Below are 24,266 nucleotides of genomic sequence, written 5' to 3'. Positions count from 1 at the left end.
AACAAAATACAGATTATAAAAAGAAAGCTTTAGAAAGTATACAAGACAGAACACGTTTTAGACAGTTTATTTTAACCTAAGAATTCTTCCCTTTGTGTTCTGGGAACATACCTTCTCTTCTGGATCACAAACGGGCTCATTAGTAATTCCATGTCTCCCTCACATCCCCTGGGGGTCAGCGACCTCTTTATGATAGAGGATTCCTGGGAAGGTCCGAGGAATGAATTCGGAAACGTCCACGGGGATAAGAAGAAGTATCTTGTAAACCGTGGTATGCCTTGATAAAATACAGCATTGCTAATAGGATCGGGAAAACAGATCCAGGAAATAATATATCAGAGCAGAAAAATACTTGGGTTGTTTCTGTTATACTGTTGCGAATGATGCTTTTAGTTTTCATTGACCTATACCATGTTTGTGAAGATGGAATTTGTCACTCACTTCATAATAGCGTAGCCATCTTAACAGAAGATGTACGATGTATGGGAGGTTTAGGTTACACGCATAAGAGGTCTAGTGTACATCCAGGGGATACTTATTTCTCTACCTTCTAGTATTATTTCCTTACGAACACGAAGCAAGTTTAAATGTATTCAAGCATCCACGAGCAATTACCCACAACGTGAGCAATTTCCGGTTCGACCCTGGTTGTCAATCCACATGCATTTGAGATGAAAAATTGCGTTAGATGGTAAAGAAAAAAAAACTGTGATGTAAGTTGTGAATAAGATTTAATAGAACGTGGAAGACTGTTTTGAAGTAGAGCAAGCTTCAGAATAATTTTAAAAATAGAATTTTGTTCATATCTTCAGAAATAAAATATCATATCTACCATTTAATAGCATCAAGACTCAACAAACTTTACAGTAAGTAAATACAGAGACAGCTCCTTTGATACTTATTTCTCTACCTTCTCGCATTATTTCCTTACAAACACGAAGCAAGTTTAAATGTATTTAAGCATCCACGAGCAATTATCCACAAGGTGAGCAATTTCCGGTTCGATCCTGGTTGTCAATCCACATGCATTTAAGATGAAAAATTGCAGTAGATGGCAAAGAAAAAAAAAGATGTTAGGCAAAGAGCTCCAGTAAAAGATAAAGAAAAATCACCTTCACGAAATTAAGAAATAAATCTTTTCTCCCAAACGTGACGATACAGCCGGAATAGCTCGCTAAGTGTGGGCTTTCACGCCTCGAAGAACTTTTCATGGGGACGAAAAATTTCATTAACCACACATTCGGGTTCTGATCTTGTAGTAAAACTTTTTCTTCCCGAGGAAGCCTTTCTTTCTTCTTATTTTAAGAAGAGGAACTTTTGAATGCTTCCTTTTCGTGCTGGAAGTGGGTAGTTTGTGTTTTATTTTTACTTTATTTTATTCCCTCCTGTCTATGCTCTGGAGATAGCTAAGTAAGACAAAGGTACTGAGTGCGGATAACGTTGTGATGTACGCTTTCTAAGTTCTGTTATGACAGTGATGCATTAGGTCCTGGAAGAAAGTCGTTGAAAAATTCGGAGAATTTCTTATCATATGGAGTATTATTGATTGAATTTCATTAACTTGATTTTGAGTTCGGGAAAATCGAATCTTTTGGAGTGGTCTGAAACATTTTATGCACAGGAAAGTAAAATGGTTATTTCTTCTCAACAAGAGAAACATTTGTTTCAGAATATTTCGCACTGAGTGCTGCTTGTTCAATCTTTGAAAATAGTGAAAGCGTTCCTTTCAAATAATGAAGACAAAGATAAAAAAATTGAAAAAAATCCAAACGTATTGAGAAGTGAATTTGAGATGTAGCTGACAAAAGCAAGGCGCTATGTAAAATAAATAATTTCTTTACAAAAAGCTTCTGTCTAAAGCATTGCGAAAGAAGCAAATGAAACATTATAACAAAGATTTATTTTTATTTCATAATCAATGATTTTTTTGTTATGCCCTGAATTAGCGTTTAACAGAAAATAGCGTTAATTCCCTTTTGATCCCTTGAATGATGTTAAATCAAGGTATAACAAAAAATAATTAATTGATTTAAAAGTTAAAAGTAAAATCTGTTTACGCATAAGAAGAGAATATTTTTAATTTCTTAATGCTATTTTCATTATTTTTTTTACTCCTCGAAGTATTTCATAATTATAATTATCAAAAAATATTGTAAATTGTTTTTCTTCTATGAATTCCTTATCGGATTGAAGCTCTTATCCAAATTAAATCAAATAAATAATTAACAATTAAGTTTTGGAAACATTAAAATTTATTTATTTTAGGAAGTGCACAATTAAGCATAATTTCAAAAATATAGGGTACCAGGAAACTATAGAAACACTTATTACAATATTCAGTTTTCGCAAATGTGAAGTCAATCATGTTAAAAAAAAGAGTGAAAAACTACGTAAAGAAATGTCCTCTTTAGTATCAATTAGTTCTATAGATCAAAATATTAATTTGAAATAATATTTCTGTGTCTTAGCATAATGCAATATCGTCATTTAAAAACTTCAACTTGAAGACCGTAAATTCCTTTTAATAGATTTAATGGATAATATAATATTAAATATCTTAAACAAGAATTTTCATATCAAAATAGAATTTATCAATGCAATTAAACAATAAAAATTTATAGATTGGTGCATTTTTTGGGACATAATATACAATCATATTTAGCTCATTATTTTTTTTTAATTCTAGAGAGTTCTCAGGAAATTTTCCGAGGAGTTCGAGCACTGTCTAGTCAGTGTGGAAAACTATTGATTCTTTTGAACAGGAGAATGGCTTACTGCACATTAATTTTCAAAATGTTCTTGAAATCGAGCAGAATTAAGCTTGAATTTGCTGACAAACAAATAGATTCATCTGTTCAGCTGAATTTATAAAGGAACTGTATTAAATAAAATATTAGACATTAAATCATTTAATGATTTTTTTATGAATGAAGATGATACAGAGGCTAAATTTCTTTATTTTAATGTTTTCCATGTGTAACAAAATAAAAATATAAATATACTGAAGAGAGAAACTTGAAACGACTCAACATAGTAATTATTATGCCATCAAAAATAAAATTTAAAAAACCCGTGGGGATCAATAGATTTTAAAGAAAACATCAATAGATTTTAAAAAGTAAAAATTTTAATTTTACGACTGCAAATTTAGATCCATTTTCAGAAAAAGTAGGTATGTAAAGCAAGAAAATTGAATGCATATCTTTCTCATACACTCTACTGAAAATCTGTTATGACATTGATTTATTAGGTCTCGTGCAAAAACAATCTTAAATATTTGGGGAATTTCAGTCTATCTCCTCAAACATTATTGATTTATTGCCATAAACATGATTTCGATTAATGCCATATTGAGTATTTCTGAGATTTTAACAACACTGTCTATTCAGAAATAGATGGAAGTTTTATGCAATTGGTGATATTAATTTGAAGGTAATGTGGACAAACTTTTATTTCATTAAATTGATTTGGATCCCCAAAAATATCAATATTTCAGAGTATCCAGAAATATTATCTATATAAGATTATTTGATTCTTGAGATCATACTTCAAAATGCCTTGAACCAAAATTTTATTCCGTTCTTGGGAATGCTATGATAGTTACTATCTCATATATCGAGATAGTGTTTTATAATCACCTGATATGAAAATGGTGAATCTTTCCCTAAAATATGAGAATTTAAAATTATTCTCAGAGAAATCTCATATTAAGACTATTTAGAATTTATTTGCGTCGCTAAGAAATTAAACGCGTTTTATATTAATCCACTTCCAATTCCATTCCGATTAGTAAGTTGTTCGAGTAGAAATGAAATTCTAATTGCAGCTTAAATACCCTAATCCTTTTAGGACTCGGATGATTTAAACTGAGATTCGGAATTACTGCAATTGATCAATTTGTTGCATTTGAAGATTGCGTTTACAATTTTGGTTAATGAATTCCACATTTATTGCTAGAAGCTTACTTCCAAGACTTATAAATCATTAGTATCACGTATCATCATTAGTATTAGTATCACTAGTATCGTATTCTTCAATTTTTGAAAAAAATAATAATATAAAATAATAAATCTGTAGTTCATTTTCATTACATTCTAAAATTTAGAAAAATAAAATTGGATTATTAACAATAATTTATTTTGAAATTCATTTAATAAATAATTGTAAAATTTTGTAATATTTACATATACATTATTTCTTTTATCAAAAATCAGGATGTTTTGATTTCAAATTTATTCTTTAGTCCATTCGTCTTGACATTTCAGTCAATATATTCTGCATAGTCACACAGAGAGGAACAATTCCGGAAATGATTCTTCAAAATTCAGAGATTTCTAAAATGCAATCACAAATGTTTTGATTCCAATGTCTGTCATTTCGACAGAATTATGGATTTGAAATTTTATCCAAACGATTTAAATGAAATTAAATCTAACCAATATCTCCGGTCAACCAGCTGATCACCAAAAGGGACTAATAATAGAATATGAAATTTATTCAAAAGATACGTCTTTAAAAGCCATCTCTGTTATGAAATAATAGGTATTTATGCAGAAAATAGGGTACAATTGATCCAGAGATACAAGGTGTTTCACGAAGGAATCCTAGCTTTGAAAATAATTAACTTATAAATGGCGATAGATAGAGATAGGGAAGTAGGAGTCTATTTATAAAAAAACATAAGCGTTTTCTATCGAAACCCACAAATTTAATTATATATTGGGTCGCTAGATGGCTGTGAAAGTAGAATAGCCATACGTAAATTTATATAGTGTATACTGTGAACACCCGTTGCATTTTCCCATATAAAGATATTCAAAATGTGCACCTTTCTTATTGCACTCGTATCGCAATCTAAGAATGAAATTATCAGTAATTCTCTCTTGTGTGTCATCGTCGATACACAAGCTTGACAAATATAGTCTCCTTCAGCTCTCCAAGTGTCTAAAAATTGTTTTAATATACAACATCATCCAGTGTGCCTCATAGACAGTAGTCGCAGGAGTTGAGGGTGGGTGAATATGGAGGTCATTCCATGCAGTTTCCTTTAAGTGTTCGAATTGCCCACTGCTGAAATCAAAGTATATGCCAAGAAAGTCTTGTTTAGGCATGAACATGTCCAATTTGCAAGATCAACACAATGAATGGTCGATTGTCTAACTCCCGTAAGTGGTGACAAATTGTTGCAAGAGCGACGTTTGTCTTCAGAAAAATAGCCCAGAGGTGTTTGCATTAGATTGCAGCACCAACATTAAATTTCGGGGGAGTATGTAAGACAAATGTGGTTTTTACATTTGTGCTTATTAACGTCGCTATCCAAACGAAAACGCGTCTCATTTACATATCATATTCGGTTCATATTGAAGCCAGAATCATTATTCATCTCTAGCATGCTATTATGAAATATCTCGCTGTCTTCAGCTTGAATCGATAAGGAAAGCCGGTATTGAATTTTATGCAAAAACACGTGTAATGCCTTCCGCAAAATTCTGTACGTTTTGGAAAGCTTAAATATGGAGTCATTCACAAGTTTGTAGACCATTTTATTAGAATCCCACTCAGCAACTGCCTCTATTACATAACAGTGGAGCAGGTGGGGTCCGCATTTCTGATTAACACATTGGCCACCTTTCCAGGTGGAATTTTGTAAATGGCTCAATCCGAACTCTCTTCATAAGAAATTCTGTTCCTAATGCTGTCTTCATGGCTATTTATCGGGACAATTTGGGATTAATTTTTTGAGGTTACTGTAACATACTCTTATGGTATTTTTAATAATCATACCTCTAGTTTCATAATTCTATCTATTCGAAATTCTGAGTTACGTCATTTTAAAGATAGGAGACTCTGTATGTAAAATAGATCTTACTATAAATTATGTAACACTGTCCTTTTATTTCTTATTGATTCCAAAATATAGAAGGATAAACAATATAAGATATATACAATATGCGCAATTTCAAAATGTATTCCTGTTAATCTATACTTATAATAAAGCTCAATGTGTGTGTGTTGGAGCTCTACAGGCCAGACCGTTTGACCTACAGCTACCAAATTTGGTACATGTATACCTTGGAGGTTGGGAATGTGCACCTGGGGTTCCTTTTATCGAATTTTTAATTAGAATTTTAATTATTAATTAAAAAATAACTTTCCCGCCAAAAAAATCTTCCATTTTCCTCACCGCCAACTGTTTCGCCAAAAACACTTCCATTTCCCTCACCGCCAAATGAGTAAGGCTTCGATTTTTTTTTCTCCCAACAGTAATGAGGCTAGGGTTAACATTTTTCGGCGGATTATTTTAAACGATTCTGTTTATTTTCTTAATGTTTTATGCATTTAAAATTAAACATTGTTAATGAATCCATGTTTCAGATTCATTCTGAAGTACTTTTGAATTAAAATAACCCAGAATAAAGGAAATTAAAAATGTCTAATCTGCATAGCGTTACCCCAACTGGCGTAGAAAAATTCAAGCATTTTCTTTACCGTAACTGGCGAAGAAAATTCATGCATGCGCATTGTGTTCTGATTGTTCACATGACAACCATTTTCAACGGATGATTTAAATTATTTTTAGCTTCGTTGCATGCTTTTGTAAGTAAACTGTATTTATGTTAGTTATATATTTTTTGTATATGCTTATAGTTTTAAGTATATCGTTTTTAAGTAGTTTTTTTAAACCTGTTTGCGACCGATTATTTTAAACGATTCTGTTTATTTTCTTAGTTTTTGATGCATTTAAAATGAAACATTGTTAATGAATCGATCTGTTCATGATGAATCTGAGAAATTTTTGTTGACAAATTCTTGAGATATTACATAAATTAAGAAAGATATTCTTTAGTGACCATAAAGTTTAAACGCTCAGTGACTCTATTATCAATAATCATATTATTAAAAAAATGCTTTGTTTCAGTAAAAAATATTATTATATTAATTGCAGATTAATCATTTACACTTTAATTTAAAGCATAATTTCTACGAGGGGTAACAGAAAATTAGAGAGATACATACCACGCTATGACTGAAGGCCTTTATAATATTATGAGTGAATTATATGACTATCAAAATTTGAAGTTTTAAAATATTTTTCTGAAGAATCTATTAAAGTTGGAATTGCGTAAAATATTTAATGGTAAGACCGGAGTATTCCGGTTCAACCTATTTAATTATTAAAATTTAAACGAACATTAAGATTGGTGGACCGGCTGGTCGCCAAAGGCGGCTAGTAAAACAATAAAAATATATACAGAAATCCCAATACCATTCATCTAATATGTAAAATATGTCAGGCTTTACATTATTTTACACAGATAAATCTATTATTTAGAATGCGAAATATAGAAGACATATAAAATAATTTAAATAATATATCTGTGTTTAGAAGAGTTATTTATGCCATAATATCTTCGAGAGTTACGCAGATACCATGCAATAGTTCATCCAAAGGTATATAAAATAAATCAGACTCTGTATTATTTAACACCACTCTACTACTTATAACTGAATGCGATATAGAGAAGGATATAAGTAACATACAATATGTGTGCTTTCCAGAGTGAGATATTGAAACAATCTGCCGAACAATCTCCTTCAAATATGCCCAATCCACGCCACTTAATTACATCAACCGTGTGGAAATTAGCTTCAGAGGCCAATTAATGTTTCAAAGATCAGATCGCAGGGTTCTGGGTTGTATTGTACGTCACTGAAAGCAGCTCCTCGAATGAAACAAGGGGTGGATGGCCTACAGTGAAGCTTGACAGCATGTACGCGCCTCAGATTGTTATAATACTACTGTGGCTAATTGATTGAGGCACTTAATCAACAAATTAGAACCACTGAAGTTTCTCATATAGCCATGGAGCTATGTTTCGGGGGACTTTAAATGAATTACTTTCTTCATTGAAGCAAAGAGAGGATGGCATAAATCCAGTTAAAAAGTTAAATGTCGTTAAAATTCAGGGAGTTCAAGTTCATTTTCGATATTTAACTGAGAATTATGCAGGATGTTCATTAATTATTGTCGGGGTTTCCGTGCCTTATAACTTTCGAATAAAAAATATTGCGCAATAATCGATTACGTATTCGTAAATTACAACTCAAAGAGTTTTATTAATGATATTAAAGTGTAAAGCTGGCACAATTTGCACTTTGTAGGCATTCAGCTGAAGGCGATTATGTATTCGTAAATTACAACTCAAAGAATTTTATTAATGATATTAAAAAGATTAATGAATTTGCACATGGCTGCCCTTCGTGGCTCGTAACACATCGAGGCGAAATTCGATTTCTCTCCAAGTGTTCTCCAGCATTTGTGGGGTAACATTTTGAATCGCAGTAACAATTCTGCGCTTCAGTTCATCAAGGGAGGGCACAAGGGTCTTGTACACAATGTTCTTGACAAACCCCCATAGAAAGAAGTCTAGCGGTGTTATATCTGGTGATCTCGGAGGCAATAGGATTAGTCCACCTCTTCGCATTATTGCCACGTAAAATTCTTTGAGTTGTAATTTACGAATACATAATCGCCTTCAGCTGAATGCCTACAAAGTGCAAATTGTGCAAGCTTTACACTTTAATATCATTAATAAAATTCTTTGAGTTGTAATTTACGAATACGTAATCGATTTTTGCGTAATATTTTTTATTCGAAAGTTATAAGGCACGGAAACCCCGACAATAATTAATGAACACCCTGCATTATGGAGACTCTGAACACTTATTAACTTCAATGTTATAAACAGATATTAGAATAGATAAAATGAGAGTTTATGTGATATCTTAAAGCAATATTGTCCTTTAGCTTATCTCGTATGACGCAATAAATTATGTTTTTAGTATCAGTAAGTTTTAAGAATTTATAAAAGAAAAAAAAATAGTAAAATTTGCAGCATTAAAAAATGAAGATTATAAATGAATAAAAGAAACGTTTGTTTTAAAAAATATGAATGATTAAAATGAAAAACGCTTTCATGGATTTCAAACAATAACAAAGGACTGTCGTATATATTGTTAAAAGTTTAAAAATATTTACAAAATGAATTTTGATGTATTTTGGGTGTTTAACAAGAAATATCATATACAATGGCAAAGTATGAGCACTTATTTCTCTTAAAAGCAAAAAACAGATGGAATTGATACCACAAGAATGAAATTAATATCCAAAAAAATATTTTTCTTTAATTTTTATCATAAAACACAATAAATTATCTTTTTAGCATCAGAGAGGTTTTCGAATTTTTAAAAGAAAAAAATCAAAAGAATTTATTATATGTAAAGTCTAAATTATATGTAAAATATGTACGATTAATATACTATCTTTGATAACAAAACAAAAGAAAAACTCGTTACAGATAATGGAATACATTCCAAAAGAGTTGAAACGAATTAGATGATAGAACATGTCGTAAATCTTGTTAAATAGTTAAATGTCATTAGAAAAGAAATTTTGGTTTGTGTTCGGCTTATTCCTCTTTAGCGCATAAAAAAAGACAGAAAAAATACTTCAAGAATCCATTTAAAATATAAAAAAATCCCCTTAGTTTTCTCCTATAGCGTAATGAATTAAAAGGAAAAATTAAGGTTCAGAATTTAGTAGGAAAATAAAAGAAACACTACTAAAGAAAATAATGTAGGTTTAAAAAAAACAACCTAGCATTATAAGAAAAAAATTGCATAGCATATAAAAATGGACAATTAAAATGGAGAAAAAAGTATACATTATTTTTTTTTCGTTATATATATCAAAAAACTTTTATGAATAGTTTTAAAGAAAATAATCTAAAATATAATACTAAACACTAAATGAAGCTTGTATACAAAACTTAAAAATGTGAAGAAGTATATATATTACAGTATACAATCATATAGATTGAAGTGTTTGTAATATTTCAAGATATTTTAACATTATCAAGATAATTCACTTTTTTTTAAATCTTAGAATGGAAACTATATATTAGAATTATTTATTTTCTAAAATAACTTTCAATTTCACATAAAGAAAGCAATTTTTAAACTGTTGTTATCGTAAGAACTTTTTTCACAGACATTATAAATAACGAGAAGACAGAATTTAATTTCATTGATCCAATAAGACGGTTTAAAGTTTCTTGCTTAAATCTTTATTTGGTATCTGAAACAAAGTAACCCTATTATTTTGGATACTTTTGGCATTATATATATATATATGAAGAGAGGTAATTATTACATCCCAACATTTGAAAACATTGGAAAATGAAGCCCCCCATTTGAAAATAATTTAAAATTACTTGAAGAACCTTCTGGAAATTAAATATCTAACCCTTGCGATTAAAATTAATTTAAATTAAAATATTACGTAAAACACATTATTCGAAAATACAACATTTTTTAAAAATATTTATGCATAAAGTATTAAAAATTCAAATATCATTTCATAATTGGATACAAACATATTGAGTTAACTTTTACTGTAGCAACAACAAAAATCAAATTCTTAATTACCACAGGAATTAACCAATATTTAAAAATTAACTTATGCCCAAACTAATTTAAACTGACTTCATCATCTTATTATCTTATTTTAATATTAACCACTTCATTTCTGTCTCTAGAGTAAACAATTACTCTTATAAGTCACGGTATAAATTCGAGTAAACTTAGTTATAAAAAGTAAAAGCGATTTAGGGCATAAAACAAAACCCAAACGGAAGAGAAAATGAAATTATGCATATTAAGTCATTAGAGACTCATTAGCCTTCTCAAAATGCTTATTAAATGTTTTATCATTTCTGAATCATTTAAATCGTTTAATTAAAATGTTACTTAAGATGAAGTTAAAAAAAATCAAGAATGGCTTCTAATCTTTCATTGTTTTCATACTCAAGAGACATAATTAAATTCTTTGTATACTTTGAAGCAATATGCCTTCAAGAAGCAATGAGATATTTTCAGTAACTTCATATTTTGATTTTAACCAGAAGTGAACTGCTTATATTTATATATTTATAACATTAATTTAAAGCATTCAAAATATATTTTCTAAAAAAATTAAAAGGCGAGTTATATAGCAAATCTATAATTAACGCTGTTTTTTTTAATCATGTGAGAACATGATTTTGTTTTGGTTTGAGGTTTTTGAAGCCTTAAAATGTATAGGCAACAAATTGGTAATTTATCGTTTTTCAAGCATCAATTTTTGCTTTTAGGGTTATCAGAAAATAATGCAAAAGGTTGTCCAACCAACTAAAGTTAGAACTTGATTTCCAAATTATTCATTCTCTGAATTCTTACGAATTGTCTTAATTAATTTAAGTCATTAACCAGTTTAAACCAGTTTGAAACACTCACGAGGCTATCAGATTACGCATGCGTCGATATTCAAAAAAACAATGAGTTTTTTTCATCTCAAAATCGGTCGAGCTCTAGATCTTTGTTTGCCAGCTAGAAAAATTGAAAATGAAAGATAAAAAAATTATCATTATATATATATACATATATATTGAGAGAGGAATAGAGAAAAGTCTCGTGATTGTTTCAAACCGGTTTAAACTGGTTAATGACTTAAATTAATTAAGACAAATAATGACTTAAATAGTAATGTTCTCGCATGATAACTAGAAAGTTGCGATCTTAGATTTCATTTTTACTTTATAATAATTTTATTATATATATATATATATATATATATATATTTGTATATGAAGTATTTAAATCAAAAGTCTTGCAATCATCATGGAATTAGATGATTGCAAGATTTGTTAAATTTGTATCTTTTATAATTTACATCTGAATGCAATAAAAAGATTTTTATGATTTCGAATACGCTGAATCTCTCTGTAAATACGATGATTAAAAAATAGAACAAGTCCAATGCATAGCATTTAGTGTGCAATCCTCATACTAGAATTGTAAAATTATCGTAAATTTATATCAATCTTGTTTCGCCCTTTCCTTACTGATTCGGTCCAACTGGCCGTGCACATTCAATCCTGGTGGGTCGATTTCTGTTTTAAACGAGGGGAGCAGAATGAAAAATTAGGACATCCTTGGTGATAACACGTTTTACATCCTACACCCCTTATTTGAAACAGAAACCGATCTACCAGCACGGCCGGATGCTCCGGATCAGTAGTGAAAGGGTTAAGAAGTTTGAATTAGTTTGTATTACTGCAGACGGCAAAATATAGACAGATAAATAAAATTTAGCGTATGATTATATCTTTGATATTTCAGCTTCATAATATGTATTAAAATGCATTATATTAACTTTCAGTAAATCCGAGGCATACAAAAACAAATCACTTTTATATAACATAAAGAATCGCATACAAACACCATTAAAATTTTTTAAAAAATTGTCTACTTCAATCTAAGCAAGAATCAATTCAGTTGACTATTTCTGAAATTGCCATCCACTTATCTTGTCTCCTTTAACCCTTTTTACTAAAACAAAGAGATAGATTTATGCATAGAAGGACCGATATCGCAATATTTTAATTTAAGATCACAAAAATCACTTAAAAACCTATATATCAGATTTCTTTGTATTCTTGTATGGGCTTTAGTTTAGTTTAGTTATATTAACATCCTTTTTTAAAGAAACACTAGGGATAGTTTGGGATGGACCTCGTAATTTTAAACTGCGGTCAGATGACGAGGATGGTGCTTGAGCTGTGACCCTCTCTCCAAACTTCCACACTACACCAGAGGGAGGACGTTTGGCCCCGATGGATTTAACGTGCACCCGCTTACAAGACGGATCTTCGGCGGAATCGGGTCTGAAACCTAAACCATCCGAAAGCCGATAACTTAACACCAGGACAACACGGCCTCATCTCTTACATGGGCGGGAATAATAATATAAATTTAAAATAGAACGCAGCATTTCATTAAGAATGCAAGTAAAATCACGCATTTAAAACTTGGATATAATTTATAAAAACTTGAAAATTATATTTCCAGATATTTTCCGAGTTATAGAAATGTAATCGCGTGTTTTATTCATCTCCATACATTTTATTATTAATTTTAAGTATGATTTCAAAGTATTCCTTTTTATTTATATTTTGAAATAAATAAGATTGTTTTTTAATTGCATTTTTTTCGATGAAAATTTTAAAAAGTCTTAAAAGGGAATAAGGCATCTTATTTTGATATTAATTAATTCGAATATTATTTAAGAATAAATATTTCAAAATGAATAATGTATATGAAATACATAATTAATCTTCGCAGCTGTTCATTTAAAAAAAAAAATTGATTGTATATATACAAATAGCATTATACTGTTAAAAATTGTATTACTTTGCAATCATGAGAAAAGAATCGATCGCACAAAGCAAAAAATTCGAAAGTGACGAGTTAACAATTGTTTTTTAATACATGGAGAGAAATAGGAGCAAATAAATGTCAATAAATATAACAGTGCCAAGAACAATCTTGCTAGTAACAATATATAAGAAAATTGCAGCTATGATATTTGCGCTAGTTTAAATAGCTTAATTATATAATCAAAAGCAGAAAATCTCATAGAAGTTAACGTATGCAAAATTTTCTAGAGCAGTATAGAAGGGATTATTTTGGTGATCTAAAAATAGTTTTGTTTAAGAAACAATTTAGTATAAAGTATCATGTCGAATAAAGGAAACATTTCCCTAACGAAATATTTCTGCACTGCTATCACATTCCCTGTGCTCCTGTTTGCAAAAAACTAGAAGATTCCACACAACAGAAATCGGAAAGCAGTTTTGTTGGATAGTCTTCCATTTATTCACATTGAACCACCTTATTTTTATACAATTTCCGATAAGCAATTTCATGTAACCATATTTCTCCAAAGCAATAAAAATTATTTTCTTCATAAACTACTTATTTCACAAGAAACTCACTAGTTTTCCGCGTGATCGCAAAAATAAATTTGCTCTTCCTTTCCTCGCGAGCTACTGATCGCTCACATTGACATGAGCGTTTGCTTTTCTAGACTGCTAAGCAAACAAGAAATATTTTCTGCATAACTATCAAGACAACGGGAATGCGCTTCCATCTAGGGTTAGGAAGGGGAACAAATCCCAACATATTAAATAATCATTATACTGTTCATACTTTTACATTTGTAAGAATTTGTGTAAAGAAAAGATTTAATTAGATTAGAATGCTCGTAGAGGCATTTTCATGCAAACATTCAACTTTGTTTTTGATGTAGAATGCTTATGAATAATTATTTTTATGTTAAAAATCCCAAATTCTTGGAATATTAACTTAGAATGCTCATATACTGTTAGATTCAATCAGAAATTCAATTCTCTCTTTGAGGTATTTCTTTATAATCCAATATTATATTATATATATATATATATATATATATATATATATATATATATATATATATATATATATATATATATATATATATATATATATATATATATATATATGCAATTACTTGTGTGTACCTAAGTTTTTAAAATTAATTTCTCTTTAATTAACCTTTTTTCTTACATATACAATGTGAGATTCTACGTAAGCAAATAAATCTTAAATAATGACAGACAATAATCACTTATATACAAGCACGGGTAGGAAATCATTATACAATAAGAATAATATATATATTAATTTAAATCAAATAAGGCAATTTATACTTAAATTAAACATATTATCTCTTGAAATTTTGATTAGTAATTTAATTAATTCAGATATAATGATATTTAAATACTTCATTTCCCAATTATATTTTTGTAGAATCTGAAAGCTCTAAAACAAAAGCATAAACATCATCACAAGCAAAATATGCCCTTTAAACAATATACCAATTTTCTGATTAGAGCTGGTAAAATATTCAGATTAAAAATGTCAGTGAGGTTCTGAACAAGATAAAAATTAATCGTGTTTTGTTGTTGCAATACACAAACAAATATCTAAAGGCAAATATGTATATCGTAATAATTCATTTAATGAATCACGATTTAAAGACTATCTTCTACTTTTACAAGAAGATTATGTCTACATATTTAACTATGTATGTCCTATCTATTTGCATTAGAAAAGTTTTTCTCTTTAAACTGACTCTAAAACTACCAAATAATTCTTTAAACAAATACAGTTTGTTATCCTTTAAGAATTAAATTAAATATTTAAGAGTAAACTATATGAAATAATTTAGTATAACTAACTCAGGTTTTGACTTCAAACTTGTGTTCCACTGTATTTCATAGTTTTATTTATTATAGCTCATATTTCAATGATTTTGATTAGAAATCATTAATTTTAGCTGGAATAGAATCGAGTCAAATTAGAAATTTGAAATTAATGAAAGAACTATAAAAGTAAATAGAAGAGACGATGAATAACTCCAAATTAATATCAAGATAATTCGAATATTTTTGATAATGGTCATTTATGTAGAATATTATCAATTATTCTTTTTACTCCCTTTTCGATGCTCTAGGATTTTCAAATTTTATATAATAGCATACTTAGTATTTTCAGAATTTAATTATCAATTAATTCAAATGAAATTTGATTTTATAAAATAAAATCAATTTAAAATAAAAATAAAATAAAAATTTTAGCTAAATACTGCATGATAATAAATTTTAAAAATTGGTTTCCGGATTCCACAGCATTTATAATAATATATTATGAATTAAAGGACTAAGTAATTAATAAATATTATTTGCTCTTTGCTAAATATTTTGGAAATAAAGTAAAATGATCAAATAAAATAGATGTTCTATATTTTAGATCATTGATAAATGTATGTTTTTCAATATTGATTTTGCTAATTTATATATTGCATTCGTACACAGATCAATATATTTTTGATAATGTGAAATTAATAAATCTCCATAATAATCTTTAATATTTATAATAAGAAAAAGTATAAAATTCCTTACATTAGTATTTATGTTTAAAAATCGTGGTCTGTTGTTTATTAAAAAGGATGCAATAATAATCTTCTGTAGGTATCACTTTCCACAATACCTACAGCTGCAATTCATCTATCTAATTATTAAAATTAATATTGATAGGTTCGTTTTATGTTTCGACGAAAACGCATTTTTATATATTTTCATATTTATTTATTCCCGAACCTTAGACCATCTATCAAATATGGCTGGGTTTTCTTTTCTTTATTTTCAGACACACTTCGATATATAATGTGATATTTTTAAGTTTATAATTTCTGTTCATTCTTCAATATAAGGATTTTTCTTTTACTTTAAAAAGCGAACAAGAATACTTTTTTCCAAATTTAAATTTAATTATATTAAAGAATGGGGGTTTTTTTCGCTGTATATTTTTATCCTAGTCTAGGAGAGCGTGACTTGAAACAATATAATTTTGGATTATTTAATTTTATTTATTTATAATTTTATTTAATTTATTTTTAAATTATTTTGGAAAGAATTTTCAAACTATCGAAAAGAAAATTACAAAACATATAAATACCATCTTACTAATTAATTAGAATAGTATGCAATTTCAAAATAAGTATTTTTATAGAAGATGTTTCTTCACTAACAAAAGTATAAATTATTTCATCACGTGGCACAAAAAAAATCTTGATGTATTCAATTCATACAGCATTTGAAATATAATGTTTGAGAATTCCCCAGGAGTTTTAAAAAGTAATAATTAGTTTACTATTTCAACAGAATGATTCAAAATGAAATCAAATTCCATTGCGAGAAAATAATTGATGCTTGCAATTACACCACCAGATGTCACTGCAATTGATACAACGATGGGCTACTAATGCCAAGACCAATGTCTTAGGCAATGTCACGAATTCCGACATTTCTGATGCTAATAATCTGTCATATAGGTAGAAATAAGACTTCAAAGCGCATAAAGTGTATTTCATTCGCTAAGAAGTATGCATCCAGTTGGAACTGAATAATTATAAACTATTAGTTTTCATTTAATTATTCAATGCCTTATGCTATGTCTCAGACATGATATGCAAATGGCTGTTAACAGACAAATGAATTTGTTTTGATTTAATGATAAAAAAAATCAAGATGTATTTGAGTTCTTTCTGAGTTAATAGAATCGTTCTTTTTATATGCCTTCGAATTATTTATTTTTAAAATTTTTGTCTGTTTAATCTGAAATTATTCGCAAATAATTTTTGGCTGCCAGTTTAAGAAGATGATTAACTCACACACACAAAAACAGACTGATTCCCTTTTCAGGCTTGGGAATTTTTTTTTTTTTTTCAGAATCAAAATCTGACTTTTTCAATCTGCTTTCGAAGAAAAACGGCAAATATATTGCGAAGGCTAATGAATAATTACTGAAATTCTATAATTGTATGTGCTTGTATTTCTTTATAGACCATTAAAGTCACTAATCAGCTAAGAATTTTTCTAAACCTAATACTTTTATAAATGTACTTGCATATTTTATTAAATAACTTGTTCCCTATCTAAAAAATACAAATTAATTTTACGATAGATGAAAAACTTGGTATATAAAAATTTCTTGATAATGCAAACGCAAATTAAATATATATGGAATAGCTTTTAGGCAAATAATGAATATTTAAAAATTATTATTCATTTTCAATTGTTTAAGTTGAATTGACAAGAATTTCAGTAACTGATTGAATTTCAGTTTTATCTTAGCGAAAGAATTAATTTATGAACACAAAATTCACCATTGCATGAAGCCATTAGGGTTGAATTTTTTTCTTATTTCATTACAATATTTTTCTTATTTATTGATTTATTTTTATTTTTTTAAATATGGAAGGATAACACTGCAGTAGATAGGAATTCCATTCCCAAGAATTTCTCGAAACTCCCCGTTTTGTAAAAGACAAGCTTCACTCTGCAGTTTTTTTTTCTTTAATCATTAAACTTTTTAGATATGAATCCTATACTGATTACATATGAATATTTTTCTATCTTACCTACGTATGAATTGATGATTTTTTTAAAAAAAGTATCTTTAAAGCAATAGTTTAACGTGCTATTCGAAACAATCTGCTATATTACAGTATTCATTTTTTTGTTTATGTATCATCATTTATATTTTTGAACTTACATTCAGCCTTACTATGGCGAAATTGGGTCTGAGATCGTGATATATGACATTGCTAGCATGAGAACGGACAGAAAAAGCTTTTAATAATTAATTATAAAAAATGCTTTTTAAGTGAAAATCGCGTATTTTCAGGAAATACATCTATATAGATAAACTTAAAAAGCAAAAATATTAAATATAAATACACAAATAAAAAAATAAAGCAAAAATTGCAACTCGAACTTTGGATCCGCAATACACACGTCATTCAGGTTGTTCTGACTACTATACTGCACTGCTTATACTTTGAAGCGGAAGTTGCTACACTTATTCTTGTAGTTAATTATAAAAAATGCTCTTTTTAATGCAAAATCCCGTTTTTTCAGGACTGACACCTATATAGATAAACTTAAAAAACAAAACTTTACCTAAATATAAAATTTGACAAGAATAGTTCGAACCGTCTCCGAGATCCAAGAAATAAATAAATGTTTATACATGCAAGAATTGCTCGTTTAAAGATATATCATTTGTGGACATGACAAATCACAGTGTACTACTTTGTTATGGTCTCTCTACTAAAATTGTTGTTGAATTCTGTCAAACATTAGAAGAAATTTATTGAAGGAAGATCAAACGTTTATCAAAAATATATATAAAATGAACAATAAATTTTGTATTAAAATATAATGATTCCTTTCTAACTAATTCAATTGTTTTTGTATCCAGTATTTTGTTTAAAATAAAATAGGACCCAATAAAAATCAAAGCTTCTGCGCAAATACAGAATCCTAAAAAAACAAATATTATCCTCTCTCTACCATACTTCTCAGTCCTCTTTAGCTACAAGCATTCCGCCACAACTCTTTGTTGAGCTAAATGAAGCAAAAATCTCGTCCCTGTCCATTTCGGAAAAGCTTTCATTGATTGTTAAATGCCATTCGGCACTTCCTTATCTCTAAATGGGCACTTCAAGTGTCCAATTACTGTAGGATTAAGCGTTGAAATCCACTGCATTGGAGATTTTATCGCTTATCTAAGAAAATTCTTAATCATTTCCTCCAAATACTGTACACGCAGGAACTTAAAGCATTCAGGTTAGTTCCGAAGCGGCAAGTTTTCAGCTATTACAAAGCAATCAAAATAATAGTTTCTGATAGTTTTTTAAAGAAATAATTTAGCTTGGAAGATACGAATAATATCGGCATTTATTTACTTTATATAAGCAGTAACATATTAATATATTTTATATCGCAAAATATAAAATATATTACTATATTATATTAAATTATTAATATGTTTTCATATAATATATTTCATATAACATAAAATATATTAATAGGTTTTCCTCATCCTTGATGGGGAAAAATGTTAAATTAAGAGAAAGGCTGGGTATATTTCATATATTGATACAAGTTTATTTTATATATTGATAGGAAACGTATATTATTTTAATTATGAAATAATAAAATAATATATGTTAATTGTTACAACTACTAAGAAATTAAACATTTGTATCTCAAAGATTAATTTTTAACTTCAAAAATTATATGCATTTTGTTTTCTTATTTACTGGAAGTATAAAATAATTTTATTTTTCAAATAATTTGATTGAACAGTAATTGAAATGAAAGATTCAGTCTGTTTAACCATTCCTAATTTTAACAAAAAAATAATATTTATATTAATAGGGTTTACTAATCCACATATTTTATTGAAATGTTATGCTATTGTCATAGTCTTAAAAGTACACAAAAATATCCTAATCTTGTAATCATTTACAAAGAATTGAATAAGATACCCCCACACACACACATAAACCCTGTTTTACTTCGATCCTTTCTTTGGCTGTGAAATGTTTTTTTAATTAAATTTGTTATGAGAATTACTTTATTATAGCAGATATTTTATCGCTTAAGTAAGGTATTTCTGAAATATTTTACTTAAATTACATATGTTATTCTCCGATATTGATTAGATGATTCCTGATTCGACTTCATCCGGAAAGTGCATTTGTAAAAAAAAAGGAGAATTATAAATAAATAAATAAATAAAATAAAATAAACGGAGAAGATATGGGGTTAAAATAACAGTATTGTAAGACTGAAAAGATGCAGATTGCTAACTTATTAAAATAGACTCATTTGCTACCTCATGATACTTAACTTCTCCATTGCCTTCATATGTAACCCAAGTTATATACGCATGTACTATGTATAATGCATCCTTATTTATGGGATGAGTTTCAATACTTGATAAAAGGTGTGCTTTTTTTAAAAAAATTACAAAATTTTCTTATTAGATAAATATTAATGATAGGTTCAGATAAAATGTTAAACAGTGATGCAAATTCTTTCTGAGCTTAGTTCTTTATTTAAGTTCATGTTTTTGACTTCATAAAAAATTAAAATATAATCAAAAATTAAATATGAGTAAAAATCTGTGCTTTAAAATACAAAGAAAATTCATTCTTTTAAATATATTAAACTGCATCATTAGAGATATTAAGCAAAATGTTTACAGAAATTTAGTTTATTTCTATGTTAAAATAAATGTATAGGTTAGTAGAAATAAAATTTACAATTAAAAACCCATCAATATGGTTATATCAAACAAGAAAAAAAATCAACCCCATTTTTATACCTGATAAATCTATAGAGCATAAAATATAAATTATTTAGTAATGTGATTTTTAATTAAAATAAGCAATTTTAATTAAAATGATGATACAAAAACGATATAAATTATTTAGCAATGTGGTTTTTAATTAAAATAAGTAAATTATAATTAAAATGATGATGATACAAAAATTATATAGGATAGGATACAAGATACAGGATATATTCTCGACATTCCAGCATATTTTGTTTCTGGTAAACCTACATAATCACAAATCCAAGCAGCACCCCCATTTTTTCTGTAACTGAAATTATTAATATTCTTCTATTTTTCCTTTTATCTAAAATACGTTAAAATTTAATTAATAATGTGCGTTAATAATCAAATTAATATCTTACAACTAATTGTGAAGGCAATATCTGGTGATGAGATATTTCTATGACTTACATCAAAAATTACTTTCTGCTCATGCCTAGAGACTCATTCAAAACTTTATTGTTTCCCCTCTACATAATTAATAATTCCCCTCTAAAAATAGATTACATAAAAATCTTCCTGACGAAACATCAGACATATCCTAGTTAGAGCAAGATACTATACGATATATCATAATATATATCGTTAATACGATATTTTGAATGCCATATATAAAATATCGTGACGATATAGAACAATATAGTAAAATATTTTGAAGCAATAAGAATGCTCTATATTAGGCAGTGGAGCCAATTCTAATTCGTGAAATGAAGAGGAGTTATATTTTCACTAATTAATAACGAATCTCAAAGAATATATTTCTAGAAATTTCCATTTTATAGATTTAGATGCATTATTAGAGAGAAATCTTGGTGCATTATGCATGCTATTTCCTAATTACGATTCAAGATAATTCTTTGGTTCCAATAACCTAAATTGTCTCTTCAAGCAAAGATTTTAACGAAACCAGGTAAGATTTGATATTTTAATTTAAGAAAACATAAATTGTCTAACTGTCATAACCGCGATTTTATTTAAGGCCAGTAGATTCGAGGGATGTAAAAACATATCTTGAATGGAAAATATTAATTCTCTGTTATAAGTAATTATTTTTCCCACATTAAAAAGTCTGAATCTTTACAATGTGTCTGTTTGCAAATAACTTCCATAAGAAAATCTTTGTTTTAGTCGCATTATAAACATTACCATTTCAAAGGAAAGTTGAGATTTTAAATAAGATGCTTCTAGAGAAAATTAGGTCGATACACAGCACAATAAGCAGAACAATCTCGGATTTCTTATAGTGCTTGTTAAATGTCCATCAAAATTTAAAGTTTAAAAATAATTTAAGGAAGAAAACATCAAGAAAAACCAAATAAATTATTTAATTCAAAAGTTTAACCATCATCAATCCAAACCAATCAACTATTCGCTATAGATAGCTTGTAACAATGAATAAAACAATTAGCAAAGAAGTTTATCTTGATGTTAATGAAAACGCAAATTAAAAAAATGACTAAAAACTAAATCTATCAAATAACATAATAAATTATCTAAAAAACAAATTAATTTGAAGTAACATAGAAAGAAAATACTTGTACGGTAAAAAAGTAAGTGGAACAATAAAATTGCACTGCATTTTATTACAACAAAAGATTTTTACACATAGAAAGAATTAAAATAGATTTCGCATTCACGTTTTTAACAAAAGAACAATAGAAGAGTTAAAATTATAAAGAAGAATGAAATTGATTGGATTTTTATAATGATATTGCAAAGAATTGCTGAAATTTATGCATAAAATATTTTTAAATGCCAAAATTAAGAAAAAATATCATGGAAAATAAACTACCATTTGAAGTATTGATAAGAACTTAATGCATCCTAGTTGCAATATATGTAAAAATTACAGCGATTGCACAGCAGGCATATTAAACATTTTAACATTAAATAGATTTCATGATAAAGTGAATGACAGACTTTATGAACTTTATAAAGTCATCTGCACCCTATCAATCACTCAGAAGGACAGTGAAAGGACATTTAGAAAGCAGAAGGTCATTAAGAATAGATTAAGAAATTTATTGCTGAGGAGAAATTGGAATCTTGTGTATTGCTTTCAATTGAAAAGGATTTACTAGACGATTTGGATGCAGAATACATAGATTATTGATAGATTTGCTCTATTATCTAGAGAAATAAAATGGTTTTTACTTGCACATAAAATATTGAACCGCATAAATATATTTCTAAATTTCTGAACAGCTAATCTTCGATAGTAAAATTTAAAATTAAAATTGGTAGTCTAAAATAATATCAAAATAATAACATAGTTTTCGAAATATCAATATGCTATACACCAATCAAAAATGATTTAAAATTCTATAGTAATTAGCAGTTATATTCGATATTCTTCATTTCTTGAAATATGCACAATAAATGTATACTGTAATTAGTAATATGTTTAACGTATTATATTATATTATATATATATATATATATAGAGAGAGAGAGAGAGAGAGAGAGAAAAGGGGGGAGAGAGAACATATTAGACTTTACATTCGATTCAGTATTTATTCTTAAATTTTTAAATCGTAAATAAGTCACTGAAAAAACAGTGTGCAATTATTATTATTATTATTTTGGAATTGAGATAAAATTTTTCTAAAATACTAAGAATAAAAAAATAAGAAAGAATTATCTTTTTCTTACAGTAATAAAAAATAGGATTTGAAAAGAAAAATGTGCGTGCAAAATTTTACTTTAAGTATAATTTTAAAAGTTAAAATACACCCAGTATTACCAGATATTTTATAGGGTCATCAAAATTATTTGGTATTGATACAAAATATTTTTCTACAAATACCGCCAATCAATCGTAACAATGCAGCACATTTAATCGCTAGTTCAGCAGCTTGCTTGCTGTCTAATCCTCTCGTTCTGTTACTTGTTGGCGAGTCCGACTACTCTCACAGACGATGTCCGACGATCCACACTACTTCCCTGCAGCTTCAGAGTGCATGTCTTTTATAGTTCCGGGAGGCGGGGCTAGAATCTTTCAGACCAATCAGGGCGTATCTGAGTGTATCTTGGTTCCTACTGGATGGATCTGAAACTCCACGAGCTTTCCAGTATGATCCATTTAGTCGCCAAACTCGCCAAATTCGTCGCCCAGTCGCCAAATAGTCGTCAAACTCTGAAGTCTTTGACGCGGCACCCGCTCAGTATGCTCCATTACTGAAACATGACTTTGGCAATCACTTTGCCATTATAATAAATGATAATACATGTTTAAATATGATTCAGCAGATTATAATTCAATTAAACATAATTCAGTATCATCTGGCAAATGTTCATCGATGACAAGTTTGTGCTCATAATGCTAACTCTACGTAGGTGTAGCTATGAACTGCCCACACTTAATTGACATCATTAGCAAAGCGAATTTACCTTAAAAGCGAAATCCTTTAATTCCAGTAGTGATAGGGGAATTCATTTTGAGGTTTAATAATGAACCATTATGTATTGCTTAAGCTTCAATTAAGTCCAGTTTCTAGTAGAGATATAGATAAGCGGCTTACAAAATGTGTAATTATCAAAATAGTTATTTGATGCTTTTGTGTGACAGTAATCTGTTTACAGGCACGCATGTAATG

The 24,266-nt window shown here is 28.3% G+C and overlaps 1 protein-coding gene across 2 annotated transcripts in view; it reads right to left on the bottom strand.

Annotated features, from left to right (window-relative positions):
* Positions 1–24,266, bottom strand: part of LOC129969385 (SCY1-like protein 2) — a 488,897-nt gene that overhangs the window by 339,624 nt on the left and 125,007 nt on the right. The gene's annotated exons all lie outside the window — the stretch shown is intronic.

Source organism: Argiope bruennichi, chromosome 5 (assembly GCF_947563725.1).
Source record: "Argiope bruennichi chromosome 5, qqArgBrue1.1, whole genome shotgun sequence".
NCBI classification, from domain to species: Eukaryota; Metazoa; Arthropoda; class Arachnida; order Araneae; family Araneidae; genus Argiope; species Argiope bruennichi.
Note: the sequence above shows the minus strand (reverse complement) of the source record. Positions and strands in the feature narration are given on the sequence as shown.